We start from the raw sequence: 20,746 nt of genomic DNA, 5'->3' as shown, positions 1-20,746 counted from the left end.
CAATGCATGACACGCCGTCTAAATCCCCAACTTTTGCCAATGGCTCTCTTGAAATGGCTCTAGGGCTTTTCATCCCCTTTCCAAAAAGTTGAATTTGAAGTTCAATTTCCTGTCCAGCAAAACACCCTGGTATTTTGCGCTTTCTGTAAATGGAACATTCTCTCCACCTAAGGAGATATGTTCCACTGTAGGCAACTTGTATCTCCTACTGAAAAGAACTACTTCTGTCTTGCACGGATTTATACCCAGACGACTTTCGGAAGCCCACTTTGCTGTTGCACATAGAGCTTCCCCTAACCGCAATTACCCCGTCATCAGCATAGTCGACCACTTTTACGCCTCTTTCTTCCAGAGACAAAAATATATATCATTAATGGCTATATTCCAAAGTAGAGGAGACAGTCCACCTACTTGAGGAGTTCCTCTGCTGAACCATCTTTTTAGATCCACAGATCCCAAGCCTGCCGTAATGCATCTTTTAGTAAGTAAGTTATTAAAAAACTTTCTTACGGTAGAGTTGATGCCTAGAAACTCCAACTCTTTCATGACTGACGTCTGTTTTACATTATTGAAAACACTTTCAATGTCAAGAAATGCTACCACTGTATATTCCTTGACTGCGAGAGAACCCTCTGTGTAGCCGACTAGGTCGTGCAGGGCTGTTTCAGTGGATTTGTCTTTACTATATGCATGCTGCTGCAGTGTTAGGCGATCTCCAGAGATCTTTGCCCTAAGATATGTTTCTATCAACCTATCAAGAGTCTTCAGCATAAAGGGTGACAGAGTAATTGGATAAAAGTCAGACAAGATTTTTTCTTAAATAATTTTTTGAAAACAAATTTCTATAAATCTCTAATATTAAAATTTTCTCGAAAGGCATAATTTTGCATATAATTTGTTCTGACGAAATTTAACGAGTTTTTCTCTAGATGTATACTTTTAACGAATTTTTTTTCTTATGCTCAAATGTAATGAAATATTTTTTTTTAATTTTTATTCTTTTTAATGCTTTAACTTTTAAAAACTGCTTCCTTCAACTATTACTGTTGAGTGTGTATGATGTGTGAGTGTGTGAGCCCTGCAAGCGTATCATTAGCCAGGACATTCCAGCTGTAATCGATAAATCACTTGAAGGTTTTCTTAATTAAAACTTTTTCTTAATACATTTCCTCACATAGCAGACATTCATGCACACTCTACCCCCAACCTCCATATGAATATTTAAAGTCAAGTAGTAAACACACACACACATACACACCCACCTTTAAACATAAGGAATACAATGAACCATAGAGGAAGAGAGAGCAAAGTAGAAGGGGCTGAGTGGAAAGAAAAAAAAACTTTTTGATTAACACAATAAACCTTTTGTAAACAAAAACAAAAAAAAAGAACAGAAAACAACAGCAAGAACAAGAACATGAAGCTATAAAACAATAGATTGGAAATATAAGAAGACTAGTGAAGAAGGAAAACTAAAGAAGTTTTAAAATTCATTGCCCTCATCTCACACCCACACATGCAAGTGACAAGCATACACTCACACACTACCCTTCAACAAAACAACTGGGCAAGTAGTCAAGTCATCCACTGGCACAAACTTGTAATACAACCCAACACAAGGATAATCATGAAAAAAATTGAAGAAGAGTAAAAACAACAACAAGAAACTAGTGGAAAACACTAAAACAATCATTAAAACATTAAATCAAGCATAAAATTAGATAAAATAGTTTAGACAACTATAAAGGAAGAGTAATGGCGGATAGTTGTATTTAGAGGAATAGGATTATTGACAATAAAAGAATTTTTTGCAAGGTTTGCTATTGTCGTTTTTTTCTATTAAATAAAATTGCAAAACAATGATTCTCTTGAAATGTATCAAATTTTGCAAAAAACACTTCTTAATGAAATTAGCTTTTCAATTTCCTGGTCTCAGGTCTAATGGTGGCTGAATGTTGTCCTTTTCTAAATGGTACATTCAAAAGGTCCTATACTTAATGAGATGTTAATTTTCGACCCTTGAGACAGTTGGCTGTTTGAATAAACTCCATAGAGCTTACTCCTTAAGAAACACAAAACAAAGAAAACTTTTTTCTATTGACTTTGTAACTTGTGGCTAGTCTTTTTTGTTGTTGGCAAATTTGAGGGAGATTTTATGACTTTTTCATTTTGAAAGACAAAAGAAACAGGAAGCCTTTGTTAAGAGTTTACCTTGGAATGTGTAAAAGAGCCAATAATGAAAGCAAAAATACTGAAAGAAATTGGAGAAGAAAAACCAGTATGGAAGGGCTAAAGTCGGGCGGTGCTGTCTGTATAATACCCTACATCTGCTCTATAAGTACTATGTGGGAGCTATATCCAATTCTGAAACAATTTTGATGGTCAGATGGATTATTAAACAATCCGTATCAAATTTTGAGCAAATATATTCAAACTGTAATAACTACGGTTGACAAATGAAAACATTATTGCAAATTACCCAAAATCGGACGAACATATATATGCGAGCTATATCTAAATCTGGACCGATTTGGAGCAAACTTCTCAAATATTGCGGTAGTTGATGAGGAAAGTGTTGTACAAAGTTTATGAAAGATTGGTCTATAAATGCAGTGGCTCTAGAAGTGTAAATCAAGCGATATACATAAATGGCAGCTATATATCAATCTGAACCGATTTCTATGAAATTCACCAGTAATAGCGAGAGTCAAGCGGAAGTCCTTCCTACCAAATTTCTAGCGCATCGGTTAAAAAATGACCATTTTATTGCATTATTACTGCAAATCGGAGGAAAATGTATATGGGAGCTATATCAAAATCTGAACCGATTTCTATGAAATTCACCAATAATGTCGAAAGTCATAAGGAAATTCTTCCCGTCACATTTCGAGAGAATCGGCTAACAAATGACCATTTTATTGCATTAAAACTGCAAATCGGACGAAACATATATATGGGAGCTATATCCAAATCTGAGCAGATTTTTTCCAATTTCAATAGGCTTCGTCTCTAAGCCGTTTAAGTTTTTTGTACGGTTTCTATTTAAAGTAAAAAATGCAAACTTCGGCCCAAAACCATGAATCCTGCTTAAAATGTGCACAAACTAACCTAGTTGAAGGGCATGTGTGGACTTTCCACAGAAAATTTCTGCCAATTCAGGCAGAATTGAAGCTTAAACGGGCCACAAAGCTTTAAAGTTTTAAAGGGCCACAAAAATAGATCGGTTGGTTAGTTTATATGGGAGCCATCTCAGGTTATGGATTGATTTGGACAAGACTTAGCACGGCTATCGGAAGTCGTAAGAGAACACTATGTCCACAATAACCTCGTGTATAACCTCTGGATTTGACCCCAGGTCTCACATCTTCTTTCTTTTATTTTTCTTTCTAGGGTATCACAATGGACCGAACTTGTCTCCGAATGAACTCACCTATGGTGGGCAAACCATTCAACCTAACCTATTTGTGCAAAATTTCGAGCGGCTAGCTGTACTCGTTTGAACAGACCAACGGACGTACATAACTAGATCAAGTTTTACACCCCCGAAAACGGTTGGTCGAAAATTTTTTGTGTTGGTTTTTCCATCCAAATAATGCTGGCTTTTCTCAGTGTATTTTCAATGGACCCAATGTTTGCACATTCTTAAAGGCCTCAATGCAAAGCATTGACTTTCTTCTTTGTCTACTTTTTTCCTTTTGGCCATCTATTTTTGTTTTTGCTCATTTTGTCCATTATCCGCAAAGTTTTGCGACAAGATGGACTTCTTTTGGAACAGAGAAGTCCATCCTCAGCAGAAGGAAACAAGAGAGAGAAAATCCAACAAAAAAACGAAAACTTCCCAACAATAAGGTTCAGTAAAGACATTGGCTTACACAGAGTTGGGAGTGTGGCAAAGCGGTAGAGATTTACGTTTATTTTGTGGCATAACACATAATGAGAAAGAATGAGAAGTAGTTTTACGGTATTTTATCCCAACCGGAATTATTGTCATAATTGTGGCCTGGCCTCAAGCATTTGCCTAGCCACACTTGAGGCGTTGCAAGAAGACACTTGTCTTGAAAGATTTTCTTGTTATTCAAGACATTCCACTAGAATGTTGTTGAAAATTCGGCACTTCCTGGCCGGGTGGCAGAACTCATAAATCTTGAACTCTTGAGGCTGTTTTGTAGAGAAGTTTCTTGTGTTTACTTTTGGCTGGGTGAAGTTTATTGAAATCAACATTGCCATCATCATCATCTTCGTCCCCAATTAAGGTTGTAAGAGTTGTAATGACCATCATTACAGGATGCTGTTGTATCCTTTGGAAATTGGCTATTATATCGGGTTTGGGAACTGTGTGCTAAGGTCACAATATGGTCATGAATATCAAATAAATTTTATGGCTTTTTAATAAAAATAAATGCTGAGAAGCTTGCTTTGTTTGGCTTGAAGGAGTTGAAGTTGTTATGCTTTTTTTTGTGTTTAAAATTCTTGTTGTATCTTTTTAGCTGTTGCTGTAAACTTTTGAGACATTTGTTTCACGGTGTTTGCCACAACGAGTAGACAAATCTTGATTACGACAAAATTTTAAAATGAAGAATTGACAGGGAGTTGGGTTGCAATTGAAGGTTGTTAATATTATGGTTTAGGTGATTGCGAAAGTTGGATTTAAAGACGAGGAGATAGGGAATTTTGTGTTAAAGCTTGTATTTAAAAATTGTTATAAAAAAGCTTAAAATATCATTCGGTTTGAGGCGTCATATCTATTGCCCCAACAAAACTAGACCTGAGTTTACCACACTCGGTTCAGCTGTTGTTGTTGTAGCCACATTCTCATGTGGAGGTGGCGATCCTCGTCAAGCTAATGTAGATAAGCAAGCTCGTTTCGGTCAAAACGACCGATCGCCTCGGGAACAGGTTGCCCAATGGTTATTTAAAGACGCCAATAACTCGCCTTGTCATATCGAGCATTATAGGCACTCAGTATTTGTACAAGAGCCGGTACCGCCCCACTTCTCACTGAGACTCTCCGCTCGATAACGCTGATTGTCCGTGACTGCCGTTGCAGCTATTTAGTATGGAGCATTCCACTACCCGCATCCAGTAGACCACCCCAGTAGCTCGCAGCTAAGCTTTTCGTGACAGCAATGAACACCACACAGATTGGACCTCAATGTTGCAGCCTGTGTGGTGCTCACTGCTATCCCTTGCCAGGCCGTGTGCCGGGTACAGATGTCATAAGGGTTACTGCAACCCCAAATATTATCGGAATCGGATAAAACTAAAATAAGCCAGTAAGGTCGTATCAAAATATAGATCCATGGGTAGCATACAACAGATAGATAGAAGTATTAAATATGCCATAGTCCAAATGTTAGCCCCTTCATTGCATGAACCTTCTATTAAAGAACAGGGATAAACTTCGCACATATCACGTACCCTTTCCTAAGCGAAAGGGTAGTTTTAGTACCCGTCCTCAAGAGAAAGGGTAGTTTTGGTACCCTGTCCCAAGAGAGAGGGTAGTTTTACTGCCTTTTCCCAAGAAAGAGGGTAGTTTTAGTACCCTCTCCCAAGAGAAAGGATTGTTTTAGTACCCTTTCTCAAGAGAGAGGGTAGTTTTAGAACCCTTTCGTAAGGGAAAGGGTAGTTTTGGTACCCTGTCCCAAGAGAAGGTGTAGCTTTAGTACCCTTTCTCAAGAGAAAGGGTAGTTTTAGTACCCTATCCCAAGAGAAAGGGTAGTTGAAGTACCCTTTCCCAAGAGAAAGGGTAGTTTTGGTACCCTATCCCAAGAGAAAGGGTGGTTTTAGTACCCTTTCTCAAGAGAAAGGGTAATTGTAGCAACCTTTCCCAAAAGAAAGGGTAGTTTTAGTACCCTATCCCAAGAGATAGGGTAGTTTTAGTACCCTTTTCCAAGAGATAGTATAGTCTTATTACCTTTTCTCAAGAGAAAGGGTAGTTGTAGTACCCTTTTTCAAGAGATAGGGTAGTTTTAGTACCCTATACCAAGAGATAGGGTAGTTTTGGTACCCTTTCCTAAGAGATAGTGTAGTTCTAGTACCCTTTCTCAAGAGAAGGGGTAGTTGTAGCACCCTTTTCCACTAGAAAGCGTAGTTTTAGTACCCCTTCCGAAGAGAAGGAACCTTCTTCACAATGGACGAAAACGTCTAAGGCTGATGGCAGACTGCCACTTATTCCTAACCTAACCTATTTCCTCACTTATGCTAGCCGCATTTGCGAAACTTACATAGGGCAGCACTCATTGATAAGATTGAACAACGCCCACAGTTCCTCTTAATGGGCAAAATTGCAGTTTAATTGTTCTCTTTGCCCTATACTTTCAACTCAAAGATTTTCCCACGCTGTAAACCAAAGCTACCTGTTAACTTGGCTACTCCTTCCAGGGGAAAACTATAATCGTATTGTAATTTATGCATTTTGTATTTCACGGCAAAAAATGTACAAACCCGATTTGCCTCCCCCTCTGCCAATATAATCAAGAAGCGGAAGGAAATCATTAAAGCCTGGTTGCATGAGCTAAAAGCACAAATTTAACAACCTAATTCCTGGGCGAGCCTTATGCCAACCAAAACTTTTCACAAATAGGGTGCATTTAACCCACAACAAAATAGAAAATCTCTTAACCAATATGACATGATACTCGAGCAAGGAAATTGAATTCGGCAGGAGCCAGAAAAGCCACAACGAATCGCGGCTGGCATAAACTGAATTCAAAGAAAACGACTTTCAAATGACAATTAACGGAAATAAGGGGTGTTTTGTGTTTAGATATAAAAACAATAAATGTCCAAATGGAAAATTGACTAAACACCGGGAATATAACGATTTGGGGAGGCGATAGCAGAATGAATGCCAGGAAGTGAATGTTATGAGCTAGGGTGGAAAGCTAATGAAAGAGTGGGAGTACAAACTCATATTCAACAGGTGTCTTTTTTTTTGGTCATAGCAACACCCTTGAATGGGGGTAAGCCAATTTAGTTATGTCGTTTGTAACACCTCGAAGTATTGATATCCACCCTATATGTTGATTATTTCTGAGGGCCTAGAAAAATTCTAAGATTAGCCCTGTCTGTCATTCCGTGTGTTGAAATTACGAAAGTATTTGAGCAGATAAAGTTGCGGGCTTGACATTTTGCTCTGCTATTTCTAACTGATGTAGGCAGTTGGAAGTTGCAAATGGCTCATAGTTTATATTTGGCTACATATAAGTCTCTATGGGACTCAATTTTTCATGAAATGCTTTAAATTTCGCTATGCTTATAAGAGAAATTTCCAGCTCTAGAATGGATGGATCCTAACATTTTCACAAATTATTTAACTCTCAATCTTTCCCTTAAAGTTACAAAAACTCCAACTCATTGGTATTAAGTTCTAATATGAAGCTATCAATATCGAATTGATTTGTATTAATCTCCTGGGTGATGATAACAATTATCTTTGAACCATTCTCGCCAAATAAGCGACACACTTTTGTAATTATTAACATTTGAGGGTTGTGTGGTGGTTGTTGTGGTGGTGGTAGCTTTGATGACGGCTGCTATTGATTTGTTCTCGCACTTTGGATTTTCAGTTCGAATCATCACACAACGCAACAAGTAAATAACGGACACATGTCATTGTTTGTTTTGACATATGTTGGGTAATTGTGGAGGAACATAAGCCAATGGAAGGATAACAAAGTAGTTTGTGGGGCAAAAGGTTCTGGGAATGTTACGAGTTTCCGCTATGGATTATTTACAGATATAAGTTCCTATTGCTGTGGAAGGAAAATAAAATCGGATCTTTTTTTAAGACTATACAAGGGGGGAAATAATAATCTGCAAATGCCAATTTTGTCTATGAACTTTCCACTAAGGAACAGGGGCAAACATCTCACATATCAATGAGTGCAGTCCGATTTAAGTTTAAGCTTAATGATAAGGGGCCTCCTTTTTATAGCCGAGTCCGAACGGCATGCCGCAGTGCGACACCTCTTTCGAGAGAAGTTTTACATGGCATAGTTCCTCGCAAATGTTGCCAGTATTAGGAGGGGAAAACCACCGCAGAAAATTTTTTCTGATTGTCTCGCCGGGTGACCTCGAAAAAATAATCTAATCACTTCGTTTGTAACATCTACGTCGATGGCTTATTTTTTGTTACTTTACAGGAGAAGGAAAATACTTGACTTTGGCCCCTTTTTGGAACCGTTATAATTTCATTATGTACAATTGGATTCACCTGAAATTTTGAGGGATGGTCCATCTGACATTTGTCTCTCAGAATAAAACCAACCCCATTTTTATATTAGACCATGAATAAATGACATTTTATGTCGATTAATCCATGTGCGTCCGTCCATTTGCTGTGATCATAATAACATTTCAGCGAAAGGAAAGCTATCATATTGATGAAAATCTACCGTGGAGCAGAGATTAGCATGTTCGTTTATGAATCTGAACGCATACGTTCGAACCCTGGCGAGAGCTTCAAAAACAAGTAAGAGCGCGTTAAGTTCGGCCGGGCCGAACCTTATATACCCTCCACCATGGATGGATGTCGAGTTCTATGCGCAGTATCTCTTTTTAGGCAAACAAAGAATATTCAATAAGAACTGTTGTGCTATTGGAGCTATATCAAGTTATAGTCCAATTCGGACCATAAATGAATGCTGAACATTGTAGAAGTCATTGTGTAGTACTTCAGTTCATTCGGATAAGAATTGCGCCTTCGAGGGGCTCAAGAAGCAAAATCGGGAGATCTGTTTATATGGGAGCTGTATCAAGCTATTGATCGCTTCAGACCATATTAGACACGTATGTTGAAGCTCATGAAAGAAGCCGTTGTACAAAATTTCTTCCAAATCGGATGCGAATTGCGCCTTCTAGAGGCTCTAAAAGTCAAGATCCCAGATAGGTTTATATGGCAGTTATATCAGGTTATGTACCGATTTGCGCCATACTAAGCACAGTTATTGAAAGTCATAACAAAACACCTCATGCAAAATTTCAACCAAATCGGATGAGAATTTCGCCCTCTAGAGGCTTCAGAAGTCAAGACGAAAGATCGGTTTATATGGCTGCTATATCAGGTTATGTACCGATTTGCGCCATACTAACCACAGTTATTCCAATTCATAACAAAACACCTAATGCAAAATTTCAACCAAATCGGATGAGAATTGCGCCCTCTAGAGGCTCAAGAAGTCAAGACCCAAGATCGGTTTATATGGCAGCTATATGAAAACATGGATCGATTTGAACAATACTTAGCGCAGATTTTAAAAGTGATACCAAAACACCACGTGCAAAATTTCAGTCAAATCGGACGAGAATTGCGCCCTCTAGAGGCTCTAGAAGTCAAAACCCAAGATCGGTTTATATGGCAGCTATATCAAAACATGGACCGATTTGATCATTACCTAGTGCTGTTGTTGGAAGTGATAACAAAACACCACGTGCAAAATTTCAGTTAAATCGGACGAGAATTGCGCCTTCTAGAGGCTTAAGAAGTCAAGACCCAAGATCGGTTTATATGGCAGCTATAAAAAAGTTTAGCGGAATGTTTTACCCGTTTGCAACATTCTAAGACGATTTAACGATGTCCGTGTGTCTGTCCGTCTATCCCTCCGTCTGTTGTAATCACTCTACAGCCTTCAAAAATTGATATATTGAGTTGGCATTTGGCAAAGATACGCCTTTATTATGCACGCTGGTTAAGTTCTTGAACGGGCCAAATCGGACCATATTTGGATATAGCTGCTATATAGGCCTCCTGACATCTGACCCAAATATGGTTCAGATCGGATTATACTTAGATATATTTAGTTGCCATATAGGCCGATCTCCCAATAATGGGCCTGAAAGGCCCATAAAAGCTTTATTCATTTCCCAATTTCGCTGAAATTTTAAACTGTGAGTAGTTGTCTTCCCGACATCCGACCCAAATATGGTTCAGATCGGACTATATTTAGATATAGCTGTTATATAGACAGATCTTCCCGATACGGGTCTGAAGCCCATAAAAGCTTTTTTTATTACCCGATTTTGTTGAAATTTTAAATGAAAAAAATCAACAGTGGCTTATATTTATTAGACCACTCATTGTCCGTGCCGAATTTGGGTGCATAAGTTATCCAATTTTCACCAGATTCTGACGAAAGAGGGTTTACATATATACCCACGGATGGATCAAAGCTAGAGGACAGAGTAGACATGGGGGTTTACAGGGACTGACATCTGTTTAAGACTGTCTGACCATAATACGGTCCTGCAGGCGGAGATCCGGGCGATCACGGAATGCGTGAAGTGGTGTGGTGTTAACGCGAGGACGTCGAGTTTGAACATCTTTACCGACAGTGAAATTCCCTTAAGGGCAATAATAACCAGGACGGTAAGGTCACAAACAGTCTTGCAGTGTAAGAAGGAGATTGACGCCTTTCTGAGGATGGGAAAATCCGCATCGTTTGGGTGCCGGGCCATAACGGAGTAAGGGGAAATGAAAGGGCAGACGATTTGGCGGTGAAGGCCAGAGGACTGCCGCCAATAAATATGGTTAACCCGAAGCCTTTCGGGTCGACGAAGTCCGAGTTAAGGGAGTGGGCGCCGAATGTGTAGCAACATTGTGGAACAGCGAAACGGTTTGTAGGACGGCGAAAATCCTATGGGGGGATCCAGATCGTGAGAAGACGAGGCTATTACTGTAAGGAAGCAAGAAGGAGATCAGTATAGCTATTGGTATCATAACGGGACACATAGGACTACGATTTCACTTATGTAAAGTTGGTGCGGCAAGTGATAGCATGTGTGGGACATGTGGTTAAGATGATGAGACGTTGGAGCATTTCCTTTGCCATTGCCCGGCTTTCGAGTCCAACAGATACCGATACTTAGGACCAACCAATTTAGGGGAGTGGCATTGAAAACAATTAAGAGTTTGTAAGTAGCACGGAATTCCTAACTTAAAATTTTCTTTTTGGAAGTTACTTTATAGTTTTTAGGTGTATGTCCGTAGTGGCATGTGGCGGATTAGTATCTGCACCCTCTTTTCAACCCAACCTATACCCGAGGTGCTGGGTATCCAAAGTTCGGCCCAGCCGAACTTAATGACATTTTACTTGTTTTTGAAATAAGATAAGAAACAGGATAATTTACAAAAAAATAGAACAATTTTATAAAATATTGGGTTGCCCAAAAAGTAATTGCGGATTTTTTACAATAAAGTAAATGCATTTTTAATAAAACTTAGAATAAACTCTAATTAAATATACTTTTTTACCCTTTTTTTCTAAAGCAAGCTGAAAGTAACAGCTAATAACTGACAGAAGAAAGAATGCAATTACAGAGTCACAAGCTGTGAAAAAATTTGTCAACGTCGACTATATGAAAAATCCTCAATTACTTTTTGGGCAGCCCAATATTTTAAGATTTAAACATTTTAGAATGACTTTAGTTACATTTAAATGCCATATTTAAATTCTATAGTATATTCTCATGACAACTGTTTTGCAGTCATGAAAATAATATATGATTTGTTTATACAATAATAATTATTATTGAAAAATATTTTATCAGTTATTTTATATATTTGTTTTTATGCATGATTTGGAGTAAAGCTACTTTGTTTAATGATTAAAAAATATTATCATGTTAAATAATAAAATATTGTGATTGACAAATCGATAAATTGAAATTGAAAAATCTCCCCAAATTTTGCAATTTATTGTGAGTTAATTTTGACTAAGAGTGCAAAGTAAGTATTTAATGAGGGAATAATATTTTAATTGTTTTTTACTTATATCAGTACTTTATTTTACCAAAATAAGTCTTTGAAATTAAAGTAAAGGAGAATAATATAACTGAATTTTCACACATACCTTTCAGGCATATCTTCTAGCATTAAAACTAGTGCAACTATATGAAAGAGGAGTATGGTTGGATGTTTTTCACTTTATAAGGCAGCTATCATGGAGGGAAGTTAGCTGAGACTAAGAGCAAATACCTTAGCTATCAACCAATAAGAAGCAAAGCTTTATTGGTGCCAACAACTAAGAGTTTGTATGAGTGGGTGAAGGCAGAGAAATAACCCACACTAACGTAAGCCAAGTAAGTACGAGAAACTTAAACTTATCAGCGTTGTGTTTCGTTTTCCGTTTATGACCATGTACATGTATGTGTATGTGTATAGTGCTTGAGACATGCAACAGCAACATTGCGCGTTTAAAAAGTTAGCGTGGAGACCGACCGACCAAGCGACGGTGACCAATAGAAAGTCAACAATTGAACTAAACAAAAAATGCCTTGGGTACCATTACTCATACCAATGCAGCAACCACGAAGTAAATCAAAATCATTATCCCACCACACAATAGTAATAAAAGATACGATGTTGCTGCTGTCGCTGCTGCTCTATTTCCAGAAGATAATGAAAGATAAGTGCCTCTGATATCACATTGAAAAAACCAACCCAGCTCTCACACACACATATAGAGCGACACCACATATTATTGGAGCACTTTAACATTGTCGTTTGTTTAGTCGTTAGAAGCCAACCGTGTTGTTTCACAATGCACAATCATGCTTTGCTGACTTTGAAACGAATGTGATCGTTCTCTTGCCTGTCTCTCAACCTCATCAGCGGCAGCAACAACAACAACAACATCCAGAAGAATCATTGTCATATAAGCTCACACAATTCCCCTACACTCAAAATAGACTTGCGAATGGGGCGAATTCATTTTAGAGGCGAATCGTTGACAATGGGCACAAGAAAGCGCAACAGAAACTTATTGAGCATTCGCTTAAGTCCACACACACACACATACAAACAAACACTTGTAAAGCAACAAAAGTGGTGCTTTTGTATTGGAGAAATACTAAAATTAATCGATGTGAGAATACTAAGCGGAACCAAGGCACCACCCAGTTTTTCTTTAGTCTTCAACGGCAGTATGAATGGTTGAATGACTTGGTCTACGTAGGAATCTAAAGAAAACTACACCCACTATCAATGACAATTGAGTGATTTCTGGTTACCATGACCAACGATGATTCACTGTAATTGAGGTTTGGTGGGGGGGAAACAAGAAGGCGGGGATATTATCAAGGTAAAAAAGTCAGTGAAATGGGTCCGAACCGGGGTAAAATCTATTTAGCACTTTAATAAACTGATTTCTTGAGTTTCTGCAGAAGGTATTTCTTACCAGAGTATCAAAAAAAAAAAAAAAAAATAGACGTGGACTACTGTTATGACCTTCAGTTATACAATTTTATGTTATTTGCAATGTGATAATGGTCCCGATTTCTTTGCAAATCTCCATTGAATATTTAACAAGCTATACAGAAATATTTAAACTACACAGCAAAAATTTTATCCAAATATCGAAGTACGCCTTCAGCTTTATATGCCCATGGCATGCGTGATGCATTCTAATACACTGAGCAGCAATGGTTGACTGATTGCTGACGATGGTGGCGGCTGGCGGACGATGGCGTTGCGTTGATTGCTATGGATGGTGGAAAAGCGTTAAATTGCGCTGCATTTACTATCGCTCCGGCCATCGATAATAATGATGATGGTATGTGCCATACAAAGTGGTAGCATGCAGCTCTTTTTGTTTATTACTTCAATATTTTGCTCCCCTGCCATAGAAAGTTTGCATTCAATCACAAATACACAACAGAAGGGAAACATTCATGCACAGGTGTTTAAAGCCTTATAACATGAGTGCTTATTAAGAGGGTTTCCTAGGTGGGTAGGTTTTTAGTTTGGTACACTGGCCACTTTGGCCGTTGGCTTATGACCAAAAGACAAAAAACAGATGATTGTTTAACATCATTTGTTTGGTACGTGGTACTGGCACTAACCGGATGCGTGATACTAACAAGTCTTTGCTTTTGGAGGGTTACAGTGATGTTGGTTGCCACAACGAAAAGCGGAACTACTCTTGAAAGATTTACAGCTTATGATCTGTTGGAAAATAAACAAAAGCTTTGTGTAAAGACATGCATCGGAAGTGGTCTAAACTATAGAGTAAGTCACCCACCCAGGTGTACCTTTTGAGTATGACTCATATCTTTGAAGTATTGCTACGATGAAAGGCCAATAATTTCTGCATATTTCTCTTTAAGCATTAAGTAAATGCAGAACGAAACACTGTTGGGGATGGAGAAAACTGAATGGTATTGATCATAAGCTAAGGTTTGATCAAGCTATATAATGGAGTTAAATGTCGATTAACATGAGAGAAAGGCTTAGCTATAAAGAAAATTTTGTCAATATTAATAGAACAATATAAAATGAAATAAAATAAAGTATATTAAAATAAAAACAAGTCAAAAAGCTTTGAGTTCGGCCAGGACGAATTTTGGATACCCACCACCTCGGGTTTATATGTAAACCACCTTTCATCAAAATCCGGTGAAAATTGCATACCTTATGTCCCATAGCAGTTATATCGAAATATGTTCCTATTTAGACCAATTACTAAAAAGTACAAGTCATTGATCAATTGTGTATTACAAAATATGGGTCTTTTTAGTAGCTATATCTAAAAATAAATCGATCTGAACCATATGAATCTGAAATTTGTCGAAGGGCCAAACACAACTCACTGTCCTAAATTTTGGCTAAATCGGAAAATAAATGCGCCTTTTATGGGCCCAAGACCTTAAATCGGTAGATCGGTCGATATGGCAGCTATATTAGAATCTGTACCGATCGGAACCAAATTGAAGACGAATATTGAAGTGACACTGTCTCAAATCGGGAAATAAATGTGCCTTTTATGGGCCCAAGACCTTATATCGAGAGATCGGTATATATGGCAGCTATATCCAAATCTGGACTGATCTGTACCATATTGCAGAAATACATCGAGCGGCTTAACTTAACTAACTCTCCCAAATTTCGCAGACAGCGGACAATAAATACGCCTTTATTGGCCCAAAACCTTAAATCGCGAGATGGGTGTAATGGCAGCTATATCCAAATCGGGACCGATCTGGGCCAAATTCAAAAATGCTGTCGACTAAATTTAAGCAAAATCGGATAATGAATGTGGCTTCTATGGGCCTAAGACCCTAAATCGGCGAATCGGTCTATATGGGGGCGATATCAAGATATAGTCCGATATAGACGTCTTCGAACTTAATCTGCTTATGGACAAAAAAAGGATCTGTGCAAAGTTTCGGCTCAATATCTCTATTTTTAAAGACTGTAGCGTGATTTCAACAGACATACGGACGGACAGACGGACGAACAGACGGACGGACAGACGGATGGACAGACGGACAGACGGATGGACAGACGGACGGACAGACGGACGGACAGACGGACGAACAGACGGACGGACATGGCTAGATCGTCTTAGATTTTTACGCTGATCAAGAATACATATACTTTATAGGGTCGGAAGTAGATATTTCGATGTATTGCAAACGGAATGACAAAAAATAAAGAGTTCGTCCGAGTCTTTTGTACCCTCCACCATTGATAGCATTTGTCAAGTTCTTTGCCCTATATATCTTTATAGGCAAACAAAAGATAATGGATATGAATTTCTATGCTATTCAGCAAAATCGGATAAGAAATGCAACGTATTTAGAACAGATTCAGAACAAACCACTTCGTGCAAAATTCTAGCCAAGTTGGTAATGGATTTCAATTTCAACGCTATTCAGCAAAATCGGATAAGAATTGCGACCTTGAACAAACCACTTTGTTCAAAATTTCAGCCAAATTGGATAACAATTGCGCCCTCTAGCCGCTAAAGATGTCAAGATCCGAGATCGGTTTATACAGTAACTAAATCAGGTTACTAACCGATTTGAACCATACTCGGGGCAGTTATTGGAAGTCAAAACACACCATTTCATGTTAAATTTCAGTCACATCGTATAATAATTGAGTGCTCTAGCGGCTCAAGAAGTCAAGATCCGTGACTATACTTGACACAGTTTTTTTGAAGGCATAACGGACCACATGACAAATTTCAGACAAATCGGATAAGAATTGGACCGTTAAAGCCAATTTAGAATCTCAACGGACCTACATTTTTTAGAAGTATTCATGCAAAATTTTAAGCGTCTAGCTTAATTCCCATAGAAATTAGCATGCTTTCGACAGACGCACGAATAGGCCTAAATCGATTTAGAAAGTCAAAACCATCAGATCAATATTTCGATGTGTTACAATCGGAATAGCGAAGTAAGTATATCCCCACCCTATGGTGGAGGGTATAATAATACAAGTAAAAGCGAGCTAAGTTTGGCCGGGCTGAATCTTGAATACCCATCAACATGGATTCCGTACCCTTATTAACTGAGTTTGTATTTGAGTACTTAAGGTAGAGCTGGAAAACTATCGATAATCGCAGCATTCAATATTTTCGATGGTTTTAATTAAAAATTTCGATAGTATGGACACTATCGTTAATTTTCCATTACCTAACAATTGCGCCCTCTAGCCGCTAAAGATGTCAAGATCCGAGATCGGTTTATACAGTAACTAAATCAGGTTACTAACCGATTTGAACCATACTCGGGGCAGTTATTGGAAGTCAAAACACACCATTTCATGTTAAATTTCAGTCACATCGTATAATAATTGAGTGCTCTAGCGGCTCAAGAAGTCAAGATCCGTGACTATACTTGACACAGTTTTTTTGAAGGCATAACGGACCACATGACAAATTTCAGACAAATCGGATAAGAATTGGACCGTTAAAGCCAATTTAGAATCTCAACGGACCTACATTTTTTAGAAGTATTCATGCAAAATTTTAAGCGTCTAGCTTAATTCCCATAGAAATTAGCATGCTTTCGACAGACGCACGAATAGGCCTAAATCGATTTAGAAAGTCAAAACCATCAGATCAATATTTCGATGTGTTACAATCGGAATAGCGAAGTAAGTATATCCCCACCCTATGGTGGAGGGTATAATAAAACAAGTAAAAGCGAGCTAAGTTTGGCCGGGCTGAATCTTGAATACCCATCAACATGGATTCCGTACCCTTATTAACTGAGTTTGTATTTGAGTACTTAAGGTAGAGCTGGAAAACTATCGATAATCGCAGCATTCAATATTTTCGATGGTTTTAATTAAAAATTTCGATAGTATGGACACTATCGTTAATTTTTCATTACCTATATTTCAAACGAAAATGGGAGTAAAAATCAGGATATCGATTTATATCAGTGCATAGACCAAATAAAACCAAGATTAATAAAATCAGTTGGAAGTCATGAGAGAAATCATTGTACCGAATGTTAGCCTAATCGAATAAAAAAGTTGCGCCCTCTATAGGCGAATTTATCTTAAGCGATACATTCAGTGTCGGATTGCTTTTTGTTTTTAGTTTTGCAAAAAAAATCACTTATGCGATAGTATCCTTCGGAAAAATGTCAAAGGTGATTTGCAAATTTTGCCCATGAACATTGCACTAAGGAACAGGGGCAAACTTCTCACATATCAATGAAAGCAGTCCTATTCAATTTTAAGCTCAATGATAAGGGGCCTCCTTTTTGTACCCGAGTCCGAACGGCGTGCCGCGAGCGACATCTCTTGGGAGAGAAGTTTTACATGGCATAGTACCTCACAAATGTTGCCAGCATTAGGAAGGGAAAACCACCGTTGAAAATTTTTTCTGATGGTCTCGCCAGGATTCGAACCCAGGCGCTCAGCGTCATGGGCGGACATGCTAACCTCTGCGCTACGGTGGCCTCCAAATCTTGCATTTATGTTATGCTAGTGCGAGTATCTTATGAGATTTTGAAGAACTGAGAGGTTTTCGAACATTCTCATCGGGATACAAAATCGAAGTGTTCATCGTCATGGTAATCAAAGCTCGATTGGGACCTTCTACTAATCATATTTGTTTTTTTTTTTTTTTGTTAAATTGAAGCCAATTTGAAAGTTATTTATTTGCAATCCAAGACAAAAACATAAACAGGAGTGGTTTATGCCCCCCAAAATCTATGAAATTGCATCACATGTTATGGTGACTTCATAAAAATTTACTTCCACATGACATTAGGCATTTTTTTGTAATAACAAAATTCTTTTATTATTAACCAAAATATAACAAAAAACAAACTAAAGATAATGCTTCAATGATTTTCAATAGACGCTTATCGACCATTCATACATCAGCCAAGCATGGGGCGTTGTAATACCTGTTGTTTGGTAAGCCAAATCTAAACATCGTCATCATCAGCAGCAATGCTTGGTCTCCATTGAGTCTTTCATCAGTGCAGACTTTCCTGCATCCGGTAGATATGTTGTCGTAGTCGTTGAACACCAGAACCAAGCAACAAGTGTTCCAATACGCCTGCTTGCTTGCTTGTCATGCCATAGTGCCTGGGTGTGTGATTTTGTGTGTGTGTGTGTGTGTGGACACTTGTTGTGTGCCATAAGAGTGAGACAGAACAGCCCCTTAGCATTGTGAGGGTGGTAATATATGGTTGGGGGAGTGGCAGGCGGTAAATTAAGTCTAATTTCTTGCCTACACTCGACACCGCCATCGCACGACATAAAGCAATTCTATGACAAACAAAAACATAGAAAAAAATATTACCTACCTACCTACCACCCAATAAAAGGCAAAAAAATCCAAAAGCTAAAGCTGGAACAACACTGGCCGTTCTCGTCGTATCTAATGGATACATGGTCGATCTCAATTCGAAATAAATTATACTTGATTATCATTTGTTATTGTCGTTCACGTTGCTGTTGTCGTCGTTGTCGTTGTCGTTGTCGTAGCTGTAGTTTTAGTTATTTCCGCTGATAGACATAGAAAAAAACGCTTATTCTACAAGTCATTTGCTAACTTAATTTCTCCACCATTTGCTAGAACGTCCGGAGTACAGATATTAGCAACATCAACACACATGGTCACTTGTAACATCAGATTAACGTCGGCCCCCTGCTTTTCCTCTAAATATACGGCCATATAGGTGATTGTATTAAAAATGGATGGTGAAACCCACGAAAACAGCAACCATGGGATAAAGTTTGACAAAACACAAAAATAAAAATTTATAATTTAATAGGAGGTATTTTGAAACTTCGCGGTGTAAAAATGTCCCTCCATGTCAATATATAGTTTGTTATAAAGGATGATTTTTTAAGAGCTATAGAAAAGTTTTTCAACAAAAGACACATAAAATTCAGAAAAATGCATAAATGTTTGTTCGATAGTACGGTTCATATAAATTAGTGTTTGAAGATTATCTCATGCAAATGTGGACCGTGACAGCGCCTCAAACGGTCCATCCGCTTAGTCCAATTTTGGCATACTTTTTCCAACATTTCGGCCGGTATCTCACGAATAAATGCTTCACTGTTTTCTTCCAATGCGTCAATTGAAGTGGGCTTATCCTTATAGACATGAACTTTAACATAGCCCCACAAAAAATAGTCGCACGATCCAGGCGGCCAATTGACCGGTCCTGAACGTGAAATAAAATGTTCACCGAACTTGCCTCTCAATAAGTCCATTGTTACACATGCTGTGTGACATGTGCCACTGTCTTGTTGACGCCACATGTCATGCGAATCAAACTCTTGCATTTTGGGCAAAACAATTTGGATATCATCTCACGATAGCGCTCACCATTCATGGTTACATTACGATTCGCATCATCTTTAAGAAGTACGGTCCAATGATGCCACCAGACCATAAACCGCACCAAACTATGACTTTCTGGATGCACTGATAGCTCTTGCAATGCATTTTGGGCAAAACAATTTGGATATCATCTCATGAAAGCGCTCACCATTCACTGTTACGCTACAATTCGCATCATCTTTGAAGAAGTACGGTCCAATGATGCCACCAGCCCATAAACCGCTCCAAACTATGACTTTTTTTGTGGATTGATAGCTCTTGCAATGCTTCTGGCTGATCTTCACTCCAAAATCGACCGTTCTGCTTATTTACGTACCAATTGGCCCCAAATAAGCTTCGTCGCTGAACACTATGAAGCACGCGATGAACTTTCTTAACAGAGCTCGCATTTTGATAATAAAATTCAATAATTTGCAAGCCACCACGGATGCCACCGTAGCGCAGAGGTTAGCATGTCCGCCTATGACGCTGAACGCCTGGGTTCGAATCCTGGCGAGACCATCAGAAAACATTTTCAACTGTGGCTTTCCCCTACTAATGCTGGCAACATTTGTGAGGTACTATGCCATGTAAAACTTCTCTCGAAAGAGGTGTCGCACTGCGGCACACCGTTCGAACTCGGCTATAAAAATGAGGCCCTTTATCATTGAGCTTAAACTTGAATCGGACTGCACTCATTGATATGTGAGAAGTTTGCCCCTGTTCCTTAGTGGAATGTTCATGGGCAAAATTGCAAATTTGCAAGGGTTGTTCGTTTGTAAGACGATTAATGGTTTAATTATAGACCAAACTGGAGATGTCTGACAGTAAAACAAAACACGAAACGTGCATGAGCTGTTTAAACCAGTGTTGCCAAAAGAGATAATAGCTAAAATCTCACCCTTTACAAACCATCATATGGTGGGCGTATACTAATCAAGTCATTTCATTTATAGCACGTGCAGTATATACATTAGACCGTCCCATGTTATAAGGGGATTTTTTTTTTGCAAACAGAGAAACGCATATCCTCCATTTTTTGCCTTTTGATCTCAATAAGCGAAAAACGAAATATTATAGCGATCGGTTAACGATAACCTGTGCTGCCATGAGATCGAAAGATGGATGTAGTGGTTTCTAAGGAATCTTGTTGAGTATTTTAG

At 38.4% G+C, this 20,746-nt stretch overlaps 1 protein-coding gene across 6 annotated transcripts in view; it reads right to left on the bottom strand.

Annotated features, from left to right (window-relative positions):
• LOC106080393 (homeobox protein prospero) overlaps positions 1–20,746 on the bottom strand; it is a 237,675-nt gene that overhangs the window by 143,776 nt on the left and 73,153 nt on the right. The window contains exon 1 of one of the 6 annotated variants that reach the window (XM_013241769.2): positions 11,850–12,080. The exons of the other annotated variants lie outside the window; for them this stretch is intronic. The gene's annotated coding sequence lies outside the window, so the exon portion shown is untranslated. Of the gene's footprint in view, positions 1–11,849; positions 12,081–20,746 lie in introns of those variants that run through there. 6 annotated transcript variants of the gene reach the window in all.

The sequence above is a fragment of the Stomoxys calcitrans genome, chromosome 2 (assembly GCF_963082655.1).
Source record: "Stomoxys calcitrans chromosome 2, idStoCalc2.1, whole genome shotgun sequence".
Taxonomy (NCBI): domain Eukaryota; kingdom Metazoa; phylum Arthropoda; class Insecta; order Diptera; family Muscidae; genus Stomoxys; species Stomoxys calcitrans.
Note: the sequence above shows the minus strand (reverse complement) of the source record. Positions and strands in the feature narration are given on the sequence as shown.